Raw genomic sequence first — 12,478 nt, 5'->3', positions numbered from 1 at the left:
AATCTGTCATTCTCCACCACTTCCCACTCCCCATCCCACCCTGTCTACCCTATGACACCTCATCCCACCCTGTCTACCCTATGACACCTACGTACCAAATCCGTCCTTCAGGCCAGGTCTGTAATTTCCCTGATAGCCCAAACTAATGTATTAGCTCACTCCTTTACTTTTTTTTTTTTTTTAAAGATTTTATTTTTTCCTTTTTCTCCCGAAAGCCCCCCGGTACATAGTTGTGTATTCTTCGTTGTGGGTTCTTCTAGTTGTGGCATGTGGGACGCTGCCTCAGCGTGGTCTGATGAGCAGTGCCATGTCTGCGCCCAGGATTCGAACTAACGAAACACTGGGCCGCCTGCAGCGGAGCGCGCGAACTTAACCACTCGGCCACGGGGCCAGCCCCTCACTCCTTTACTTTTCTTCGTATTTGTTTATTTACACCCAAACTTGTTCCTCCCGAAATGACTTCCGGTTACTCCATTCCTAAATATTCTGAAGCTAAAGTCATTTTACATGGAAAATGTTTTAAACAAATCACTGTACTCACTCCTCAGAGGCCTTTTGAGGCTTCTCATCACCTCCCAGATGAAGGCGATGAGAAAACCTCTCTCACTGTACTTCATCCTGTAGCCTCCAGTCTGTGTGAACTTCAGTTTAGAAACCTGAACTCCCTTTTCCTCACACTAAGCTTGTTCTGCATTGATAGGACACACTCCTCCTGTCCTGGAATGATTCAAGGACAGCCTCCTCCACTAGCCAGCCCCTCAGAAATTGAAAGTGCCCAGGAGTGAAGTCCAAGAGATTTGTGTTCTAATCCAGTTCTGCAACCACTCACTGGAAACCATTAGGCAGGTCACCTCACATTTCAGGGTTTCAATTCTCTCACTAGTTAGACAAAAAAAACCAGAAGAACTGATGCCTGAGGTCTCTTTAAAAGCCGTGTCTCTCCCCATCCTTCCCAGATAACACAAGCACTGTCACATTTTACATTTTAGGGCAAATAATTTGGAACCAAGAAAGGAATTTTAAGTAAAGAGTGAAAATCCACCCATCTTCTAGGTATCAGCGTTATCAGTTTACAGCTCACTCAGCTCGTTTGGGCCTGATACTAATGAGATGAAGGTCAGGAGTTGCATTCCCTAATGGCTAGTTAGTTCTGATCTATTTCATAGCCACAAACTGCTTCCCTAACCCCAGTCCGCCATGTTGCAACGTGTTCTATTGGTCACAAGTCTTGAGGATAAAATTGAATCTTTCCATAGAAATTTTCTAAATGAACAATACTTGAAATCATCCTTTTAATGTATTATCTTACTTTTAAGTATGAGTCAAGTTATTGATTTCTTTTAGCCTACATAATCGTGTGCTCCATGTTTTTCCAAGTATAAAAATGACATTAACATTGATTTGGCCAAGATTCTTATTATTGATATTTGTCAGAGCTGAGTTTGCTTTTCTTATTAGTGTTCTAGATAATGCTGAAATGTTCATGTAGGTACTCTAATTTGAATCCTGGTTATCTCTCTTGTGATCTGCATGCATTCTTAGCACAGAGCTTGTGATAATGAAATGTAATTGAAATGCTAAGGGTGAAAGGAAAAGGGGATATTTCTCATCAGGTAAGGAAAAGACTACAATGTGTATCACATCTGAACATTGTAAGGAAATTAATATATAAGGAACTTCCGGATAGATGTGAGTATTTATTATTTTGTTTAGATGCAGAGGTAAAGATAGAACTATGACACACATATTCAAAAGAGTGGAGTAATATGGACCTGTAAACTGGCTTCTAAATTAAAACAAAAAAGACAATTTGTAATTTCCCATAACACACTTACTCATTTAAAGCCTAAATCCAGAAGCTTTATAACTAAACAATGTTAGAGGGGACAAGCCAGACTTTAGAACATGTCTGGAACAATAGCCCCTGATACCCTTAGAGCCTATTCTAGACTGCTCTTTCCATTTGACCTGGCTGCCTGGCCACAGTTGATTGCTCCAGAAGTGGGTCTTCAATCCAAGGACTGAATCGGTAGCAGAGGGGGGCCTATGAGTCAGCAGGGAGTGCTTCGCCATACGAATAAAAAGGATGAAATGACCCACCCATATTCTCACGCTTGGCCATAGGAACTGGAAATACTGGAGATAAAGTTGGTTGATAGGCATTACCAAAACTAAATGATTCACAGAGAGAAAAAGGTAAAGTGTGGGTTCATTGGCTTGTAGGCATTGGAAGCTATGCATAAGTAGAAACCATAAGGTAGAGCAAAGCAGAAGTTAGCTGGCCAGATAAAGATAAAAATACAGGTGCCAGAGCTGCTCTGGGCTCTACATGACCTCCGAGTCCCAAATAGTCTTGGAGAGGCCTGACCGCTCTGTGGTCAGCATGAAACCTACCTGTCTAGCTAGAATTTCTGCCTTCCGTAGTACCTCCATCACTCCCCATCCGTTATGGAAAATTGAGTTGGTTTTTGAATTGAGTAGATAAACAAAAGACCCCAAGCAACAGCAACGTGTATGAACTTGTTCTTTTCAGCCTTACAAAATTAAAGGGGGCCAAGTTAGAAGGTCAGCTAAGTCAGTCCGTGCCCATTCACTTTGTACTCATTCGTGGAACATGCAGCCCAGATGGCAGGATCGAATCCCAGCTGCGCCACTTGCTGACGTGGGTCTAGGGCGAGTTGCTGAACCTCTCTTACCTCGGTTTCTGTATCTCTAAAATGGGGGTGTTCACAGCACCTAGCTCACGGAATTGTTAGGAGATTTTAATGGATCAACGCACGGCTAATCCTTGGTGCATGCGTGGTTAGTCGTCAATAAATGTAAGCTTGTGAAACAGGCTGACTTTCGCCTGTTTTCCTCTCTGCAGTATTCCTAACACCCAGAATTGTACCTGCACACAGTTAAGTAAGCAATAAATATTTATCGAATGACTTAAGGAGAAATTATTCAGTGAATTATTATATCCGCTGTTTTACGCGCCCCTTTCTCAGCTGGTTACTAGGCCACAGGTGTCATGTCGTAGCCGTGTTCATGGGCAACATCTTCCTAAAAGTTCCTAAAAGCGTGTAAACAGAGAGTGTTAATGGAATTCATAGGCCCTGTTTCAAAGGAGCCTGCTGTTCAGAATATATTATCTTTATTTAGCATTTATATTACACTTTTACATTTTCAAAGCCCTTTTCAGTTTTTTAACTAAATATTTGTTATAACATTCCTACGTTATCTTTCATAAGGGAGGTAACTGAGGCTGGGTTCCAATCATTAATACCTATATCTGGAATTGAATTCGTCACATAAATACAGTGAGCGTAACTGTATATTAAAAAACAATCTGGAACATTACTTTGTTCATGTAGAATGCCGAATGGAATGTCAGTGTTCGAGAAGAAGACAATCTGTTACTTTAAATTATTCTAGCTAAGCTTTTCACTTGGTTCTATTTCGGAAACTAGAATCAATGGAAAGGTTTTTAAACCAAGGTTTCTCAATGGATTTGAAGTCTTCAAAGATTAAAATGTTGAAATTCAGTATGAAAACATTGCACCATATCTCAGTAATTTCTCAATCTTTTTCTATGAAAACCTCTTTGAGAAAGTAGTTCTTTCCTCATGTCAGTATGTTGGGGGTTTCTATGTGTATGCCCTTAGAATTGGTAGACAGTGAAGAATGAAATGGGTAAAAATCAGTACACCATCAATGGAATCAGTTAAGAGTAATCTAGCTGAAGGGTCTATAAAAGGGCTAAGGAGATTTGGGAAATACCAAGTCCAGTCAGGTGTCTCTGTGGAGTTTCAGGAAGGCCTGAAAATGTATTGGACCAAAAAGAGATATTGAGAATTGGTCACTATTCCAGTGATTGGCTTCTCTACAGATTAAAACAGTCCTAACTCAGAGGAGCCCCCAATAAACCTGGATAATCTCTCCATTTAACTCTAGTTGATTCCCTCTTCTGTGGCAGTTGTTTATTCATCTCAAGGCCCAAGTCCACTCCAGGTTTCCCCTATCCTAGCGCGAGCTCCTTCAACTCGTCCTTTTCAACTTCCACATCTCTCTTTTCCTCTCCTGTCTCCAGGGGCAAATATCCCTGCTTCTCCAGGCTGTCCTCTAAATATGTGCTCTCGATCCCACCCTCTCTCTATTGCTCCATGAATTCTCATCGTTCTCCCGATATTTACAGTTCATTATCCTCCACTGTTTTTTTCACAGCCAAAAAACCTGCTCATATCTTCCCAGTCCTAAAAAAGAAAACCTTTCGTCAGTTCTACATTCCTTCAAAAACTGTCCCATAATTCCTCCTTTCCTTTGCTGCCAAACTTCTTGAACAAGTGCAGTCGTCCCTCAGTATCCTCGTGAGACTAGTTCCAGGACCCCTCGAATACCAAAATCTGCGGATGCTCAAGTCCCTTCTATAAAAAGGCATAGTATTTGCATATAACTTACACACATTCTCCCATATACTTTAAATCATCCTTAGATTAACATCTAATTCAGTGTAAACGCTATGCATATAACTTACACACATTCTCCCATATACTTTAAATCATCCTTAGATTAACATCTAATTCAGTGTAAACGCTATGTAAATAGTTGTCATACTGTGTTGCTTAGGGAACAATGACAAGAAAAAAAAAGTCTGTACATATTCAGTAGAACTGCAACCATCCTAGGCCTTTCTATCTGAGGTTGGTTGAATCCGAGGGTGCGGAACCCACTGATTTGGAGGGCCAACAGTAGTTTATGCTCATGTCCTCATTTCCCTACATCCTGGTCTTTCTTCAATCCGTGGACATCACTGAATGTGCTTTCTTCTCTGATGACTTCCTAGAAGTCAAATCATGGCCACAGTCCTCTTCCTATTTAAGATTCTAGAAGTATTTGACAGTGTTGATTAATCCCTTCTTTGAAACTCTCTTCTCATGCAACCTCTTTGTCAATTCACTGTTCTGGTGGTTCTCCTGTCCCTCCCACTCAGTCCCTCTTTCTCCTCCCACCTAATAAATATGAATACTTCTGGAATTAAGTTCTGACCTTCTCTTCCATCTTTACATTCTCTCCTGAGTGAACTCAAGTACTCACTCAGCATCATTTGAACTCATGTGTGTAAAGAACTCCTCAACTATATTTTTGTCCATGAGCATTCTGCAGAGTTTTAGACCTGCATTTCCGATTTCTTGAGAGATGAATCCATATGGATATTCTATGTGTTTGAAGACAATGGAATAGTGTGGTGATTTGGCAAAAAAAACACTTGAACTTTGGAGTTAGACCTGGATTGGAGCCCCAGTTCCACCACTTACCTAGATATTAGTAACCTAATCTACCTAAAGTGAGTTTCCTCCCATGTACAATAATTCCTACTTCACTGGGCCGTAATCAAGGCTAAATGAGATAATGCGTGTAGGGTACCTAACATATAAGAGTTTAATAAACGGTAGCCGTTGTTTTTGCCTGCTTCTTCTTCCTTCTGCATTCTCCATCTCTGTTTAGAATGTCACCGTGCTCTCAGTCACTGATTTAACTACAACTTCATCTTCCTGCCACCACAGCCAGTTGGTGGACAGATCCTATTGATTGTTCCTCTCTAATGTCTCTCTCTGCTCCCTCCCCTCTTTCACTCTTTCCTCTGCCACTGCCCTACTTTGTCTCCTGCCAGGATTATGACCCCACATTTCTAATGGCATCTTTGCCCCTTCAATTATCCTCCTCGAGTCTAGAGTTGGTAATGTTACTCCTCTGCTCCAAATCACTAAGTGGTTCCTCGTAACTTTAGAAAAGTTTATCTCCTTGGGATGGTACTTAGTGCCCTTCAAGCACTGGGACAGATGAACATTTCTATCTGCAGCCAGGACAGCCCACAAATCCATGAGGAAGCCGTACCAAGCAAGCTCGGTGCCTTCTCACCCGTCCTTGCTTTTATTTATCCTATTTCCTAAGCTTGAAATGCCCTCTCTCCACCCCCACTTGACCTATCAAAACTTCTAACTCACTTGAACAGATATTTGTACACCCATGTTTATAGCTCCATATTCACACTAGCCGAAAGGTGGAAACAGGACAAATGTCTATCAACAGATGAATGGATAAACAAAATGTGGTATATACATAACAGTGGAATATTATTCAGCCTTAAGAAAAGGAAGGAAATTCTGACGCATGCTGCAACATGGATGAACCTTGTAGACATTATGCTAAGTGAAATAAGCCAGTCACAAAAGGACAAATATTGTAGGATTCCCGTATATGAGGTAGTTAGAGTAGTCAAATTCACAGAAAGAAAAGGTAGAATGATGGTTGGCAGGGGCTAAGGGTAGGGAGAAATGAGGAGTTATTGTTTAATGGTTACAGAATTTCAATTTTGCAAGATGAAAAAAGTTCTCGAAATGGATGGTGGTGATGGTTTTGCAACAATGTGAACGTACTTAATGCCACTGTACTGTACACTTAAAAATGGTTAAAATGGCCAATTTTATGTTATGTATATTTTACCACAATTTAAAATTTTTTCTAACTCATCTTTAGTTACATGTATGAAGTCCCAGGGACTGTGCTAGGCACTGGGAATACAAAAAGTAAATAGATAAAGTGTTGCCTGTCCCAAAGAGGCGTATAATTGAGAAGGGCTCAAATTTTCTCTCTACCATGAAAAACTCCAGATAATTCCACTGGAAATTTAAAGCTCTCTTCTGTCTCTGTGTCTGTTTTAGCGCTTGTCACATCCTGCTCTACATTGTGTCTGGTCCTTCTAAATGCTTGTCTCTCTTTGGTGATAATAAAATACCCTAAGGTCAGGAGCTCTGTGTATCTATTCATTTTTTCATCTATCAAAGCACTTAATACAGTTCATTGCACATAATGAGAGCTCAATAAATATTGTAAAGTAGAACAGAATGGAGTAGAAGTTAAATTCAGCCATCAGGGATATTCCGGGCCAAAAATGACACCACCTGATGGACAGACAGGCATTCCTCAAAACGAGTGTACTGACCAATAGCATTCTCCAATAGGAAGATCAAAGGAAAGCCCCACCTCAAAAACACAAGGACATCACTCGGTACCAGGTACTCACAGCCTTTATGGATTCTATCTTTGATCCTCAGTATGTGAGGCTATCATCTCATACCTGAATTAATTTTCTAAAATTTCAAATTTAAAGCTAGAGTTTAAACATGGATGGATGGGCTTAGACACTGTCCTGCATATTTACAATCAGAGAGGTGAGCCAACCGTTAAGAGTTTCATGAGAAGAGGTGTAGCACCATCAACTGGCTCCCTTCTCTGACCCAGAGGAGTTTGGAGGACTCTGTCTTGTAGTTGGTTTGGTTTTGAGTACATGGCAATAGTCAGCACAGATAGCACTTAAGAATCTATAACTTTCTATCCTTTGATAACCCTTTAATTATACATCATCTAGGTAGCAACAGTCACTTAAGCTTATCTTCTTGAGTGCTAGGAACATTTTCCCCTCATCAACATGGGATTTCTATTTTCATCTTCAGGAGCAGAGTTCTTTATGTTAGTTCTCTATTTTACTGTCTAGATGAGGTTTCGGCCCCCTGGTGCTTAATAATTACGGTTAAAATTTGCCAAGTGATTGCTGTGTGCCGAGAGCTGTGCTAAGCACTTTGTTTTATCTCATGTCTTCTTTTTTTTTCTAAAGGTTTTATTTTTCCTTTTTCTCCCCAAAGCCCCCTGGTACATAGTTGTGTATTTTTAGTTGTGGATCCTTCTAGTTGTGGCATGTGGGATGCCGCCTCAGCATGGCTTGATGAGCGGTGCAACATCCACGTCCAGGATTCGAACCGACAAAATTCTGGGTCACTGAAGTGGAGCCCGCGAACTTAACCACCCGGCCACGGGGCAGCCCCCATCTCATGTCTTCTTGACAACCCTAGGAGGTAGCAAGGTGGGTTTCTTTGGTTTGTGACTGCCCCCAATTCCTCTCCTCTTCTTTCGTTAATAGCAACATACTTTTCCTTTAGGGAGCTCCCAGCCTCATTCCACGTGGTCTTGGGGGCCCTCTCATTCTAAAGCCTCCTGACGTCAAGGAATGGGTATATGAGGGAAAGAGGCCAATTAGACTCTGTCAGGAGTGTCTGATTCGTGGGCCAAGCGACAAGGGTACGGTGGCTGTAGCTAGGCTATTTCAAAGTGCGTGCCCCAAATTCCTGAATGGTATCCTCAGAGTAGCCTGGGTTGTCCCCCACAAGGCCTGATCATTTAGTGTTTCCTTCAATTCTTTGATATGCCAGATTTTGTTCCATTAAATTCTGCCTTTTTTTTTTTAAATCTAACTTCAGCCAGAATCAGTTACTTGTAACCTAAAAATCTTCCTGATAAGGTAGTATATTCCTTTTCTATTGCTGTATAACAAATTACCCTAAATGTAGCTGCTGAAGATGACACTAATTTATTATTTCACAATTTCTATGGGTTGGGCTCCAGGCCTAGCTAAACTGGGTCCTCTGCTCAGGGTTTCAAGGTGTAGACAAGGCATTGGCCAGGGCTGAGGTCTCTTCTGAGGTTGGAGCCCTCTTCCAGGCTCACGTGGTTGTTGGCAGGCTTCTGCTTCTTGTGGTTGTAGGATTTAAGTCCCTTTTTCTTGCTGGCTGGCTGGTGGGGCTGACCTGTTGTCAGCTCCTAGAGGCCCCTGCAGTTCTTGCCACATGGCCCTATCCCTGGGCCTCGCACAAACATGGCGGTTTGCGTCTTCAAACCAAGCGGGAAAATCTCTTTCACTTCCAATGTCTCCCTCCAGAGAAACTCTGGACCCTCCTTTAAAGGGCTCACCTGGTCAGGTCAGGCTCGGCTGGCCCAGGATGTTCTCCCTTTTTGATTAACTCAAAGTCAAATGATTTGGAATCTTAATTACATCTGAAAAATCCCTTCACTTTTGTCACATAACATAATCTAATCACTGGAGTAAAAGCCTGTTGCAGGTCCCTCCCATGGTCAAGAAGAGGCAATTATATGGAGAGTATACACCAGTTGGAGGGCATCTCAGGGGTCATCTTATAATTCTGCCTCTCACAGGTAGCTACTCTTATTACCCCCATTTTGCAGATGAATAAACTAAGGTTCAGAGAGATTAACTCATCTGCTCAAGATTACAGACTTCTAAATGTCAATGCTGAGGTTTGAACAAGACGATTGCTAGTGCTTAAGCTAAGTCATGATATTCTTGAAATGATTTTTATCTTCTTCATCTAAATCTTCTTGCAGTAGCTGAAACTTTTCTATATTTTTAAGAGTTTGTCTAGCTTCCTCTTTCCACCTGCTCTGAATACCCTAGTTCTCTACATCATGTGTCTGTATAGACAACAGGGGCAAGTCACTACAGAGATACTGAGGCATTGGACAAACGTCTATGGAGCATTGGCATATGTGAGTCACTGTGCCAGATGGCTTGAGAAACCCATTGTGGACCCCGAAGAAACCCATTTTCTATCAGAAGACACCAGATCAATCAAAAGGGTATGAACATAAGTGGGAAAGGAGTAAAGGGATGCCCAGAAGAGGGAATAACGAATTCTGACTGGAGTGAGAGGATGAGAGAAGTCTTCTCAAAGGAAATGAATACGATTTGCCTCACGGAAAGTGAAGAGGTGGCTGGGAGCATGGGGCTCTGCCCGGAGCTCTACCCTCTCCTGAGTTCCTCCTCACTTGATCCTTGCTCAGTGCAAGTGGACACACAGGAAGCTTATTCAGACTTAAAAGACGATGATAGGTTATCTCACATCTTGAGATTCTGTTTTCTTTGGTTGATCTAAGAACAGTTTAGAAACCATGGAAAATAAATCAATTTTGGTTCAAAGTATAGCAAAATAACCTCATGCTGAATAGTAACATCCCAAGCCTGTTTTCCCTGGTCCATTATGTGTAGATTATACCAGTTTGTTGACTGTGACTTTTTTTATGTTATTCATGCTCCTAGGAGAACCCATTTCTTTTCTTTCAGGCCCAAGCTGCCATCGATGGCCAATAGGGCAAATAGCAATCATATCTCTAGGAAAGATAGAGAAGACAGAAGAGAAAATAGGATTCTACACCATATCAAACCAGAGTATACCCACACCAGAAACACTGTGTGTATTTGTATTGCCAGAAATTTTATCTGAAATAGTAAATCAAATGCTGTGAAGATAGTGCTGTTTAAGGTAGTCGCTGGGAGATGTGGGACTTTTAAATTAAAATTTCCAGATACCCGGAGCATGTATTCCAGCTAAATTTGTCCTTCTATTTATTCATTAATTCAACAAATATTTCTTGAGTACCTATGGTATGCCAGGCACTCTACTAGCTTCTGGGAATAAAGCATTGAGTAAAAAACATATCACCACTCTCCTTAGGATGTAGAATGTAGAGATATTGTCAATAAATAAGTAATTATGACATATCATAATATATGCTATGGTAGGGAAAGTACAAAGTTAAATGGAAACAGGAAGGAAAATAATTTTGTTGAGTTTAAAGGAAACATGAGGTTTTCTGGAGGACATGGCATTTAAGTTGATATGTGAAGATAGAATGGGAGGTATGGGACACCCTGTAATGAGCAGAAGATCAATAAGCTCCCCACCCCCACCCCTCCACCCCCGCATTGTGATTGCTGTCTGGGAGTAGGGAGAAGGTAACTGAGGACTTTTATTTCTTTTAATTATTCGAAAATGTTAAGATTTAAAAAAATCCATCCCCACACACAAAAATACTTCAGTGTCACTTACCAGCCCCTATCTGTGAGCTACAAGCACTTACCTGCAGCTTCTAAGCGAAAACTCCAGAACTTATCTTGCTTATCTACAACAGTCTTGGCCTGGAATCCCTCTCCACCAGCTCTGCAATCTCGCCTCTGTAATGACAAGCAGCAGCTCCTCCACTGGCCGCCGTGAACTTAGAATTACAAATGCTGGGACCTTGTGCTCACTGGTGCAGGCAGTGCCAGCAGCCTCTGGGCCTCCAGGAAAAGTTGCCGGATCGTTTCAACTGTATACCAAACAAACGCCAAAAACTTATGACTTCTCCCAAATTACATTTATGATAAAGAACATTTGTGGACAATCAACAATATATTCTATATATTATAATGGACTTTACAGCTTTCTAAACTTTTATTTTTTAAAACCAATTTTTGCTTCCAAACATGTAAATTGCTCTTGTACGTGTATAAGTACATTCCATTCGACTCTGCTATATTCACCTGACCACAACTTACACTTAACATGGATGTAGTCTATTTGCATGAGCTTATAAGTGTGGCAATATATATCAAAATTACAAATGCACTTAAATCTTTGACCAGCATTTCTACTTCTGTGTGATATGATATAGGGACAAGGGTAGTCACTGCAGCTTTGTCCAGAGGAACAAAAGAACTTTAAAAAATTCATCAACATGGGACTATTTTTAAAAATTATGGCAAATTCTTCCAAGGAGATAATATGTGGCCATAAAAAGAAAAAGGAAAATCTGTAAGTCCTAATATGGAATAATTCTGAAGACATGCTGTTAAGAAAGCAAGGTGTAGGATGTTTTGTATAAGAAAAGGAAACTACAGAGCCAGCCCTGATGGCCTAGTGGTTAATGTTTGATATGCTCCACTTTGGTGGCCTGGGTTCGGTTCCCGGGTGGGAACCACACCACTCATCGGTCAGTAGCCAAGCTGTGGCAGTGGCTCACATAGAAGAACTAGAAGGACTTACATCTAGTACATACAACTATGTACTGGGGCTTTGGGGAGGAAAAAAAGAGATGAAGATTGGCAACAGATGTTAGCTCAGCGCAAATCTTTCCCAGCAAAAAAAAAAAGAAGCAAAGGAGACTACAGAAAGAATATATATATACATATTACTTAATATATGCTGCTGTAGACTGAATGTTTGTGTTCCTCCAAAGTTTATATGTTGAAACCTAACCCCCAGTATGATGGCATTAGGAGGTGAGACCTTTGGGAGATGATTAGGTTCTAAGAATGGAGCCCTCATAAATGAGATTAGTGCCCTTATGAAAGAGACTCTGGAGATCTCCCTTGCCCCTTCTGTCACGTGAGGACACAGCAATGATAAACCCATTACATGTTAACATAAATAACATATTTTTATGAAAAATGACTAGGTTTTCCAAAAGAAAAAGTTGGGTGGCATATTTTCCCAAATCTCTTGAGTGTCTGACTTACTAGAAGACGTCTGGATTCTCACGCCTGCTACTGCATTCAATCTATTGTGATATGTTGTTCTGGTTGAAGAATGAGAAGAAAATTTGAAGGTGAGATGAGAGGTTGGAAAACAGAGAAGTATTTTAAAAGTTTTTTCAGATCATTGTGCTCCAAGCTATTCTCCTTTGATATTACACCAAAACTCAACAACTGGTAGTTTCTTAAAGGTTAATTGTAATGCAGTATCTGAAACTCTATCAAAGAGCTATTCCTAGCCTGTCACATTAAAAGCCATTGTTCTGCCTTCCACTTTAAATGGTTCTTTTACCT

The sequence above is a fragment of the Equus asinus genome, chromosome 24 (genome assembly GCF_041296235.1).
Source record: "Equus asinus isolate D_3611 breed Donkey chromosome 24, EquAss-T2T_v2, whole genome shotgun sequence".
NCBI classification, from domain to species: domain Eukaryota; kingdom Metazoa; phylum Chordata; class Mammalia; order Perissodactyla; family Equidae; genus Equus; species Equus asinus.
Note: the sequence above shows the minus strand (reverse complement) of the source record.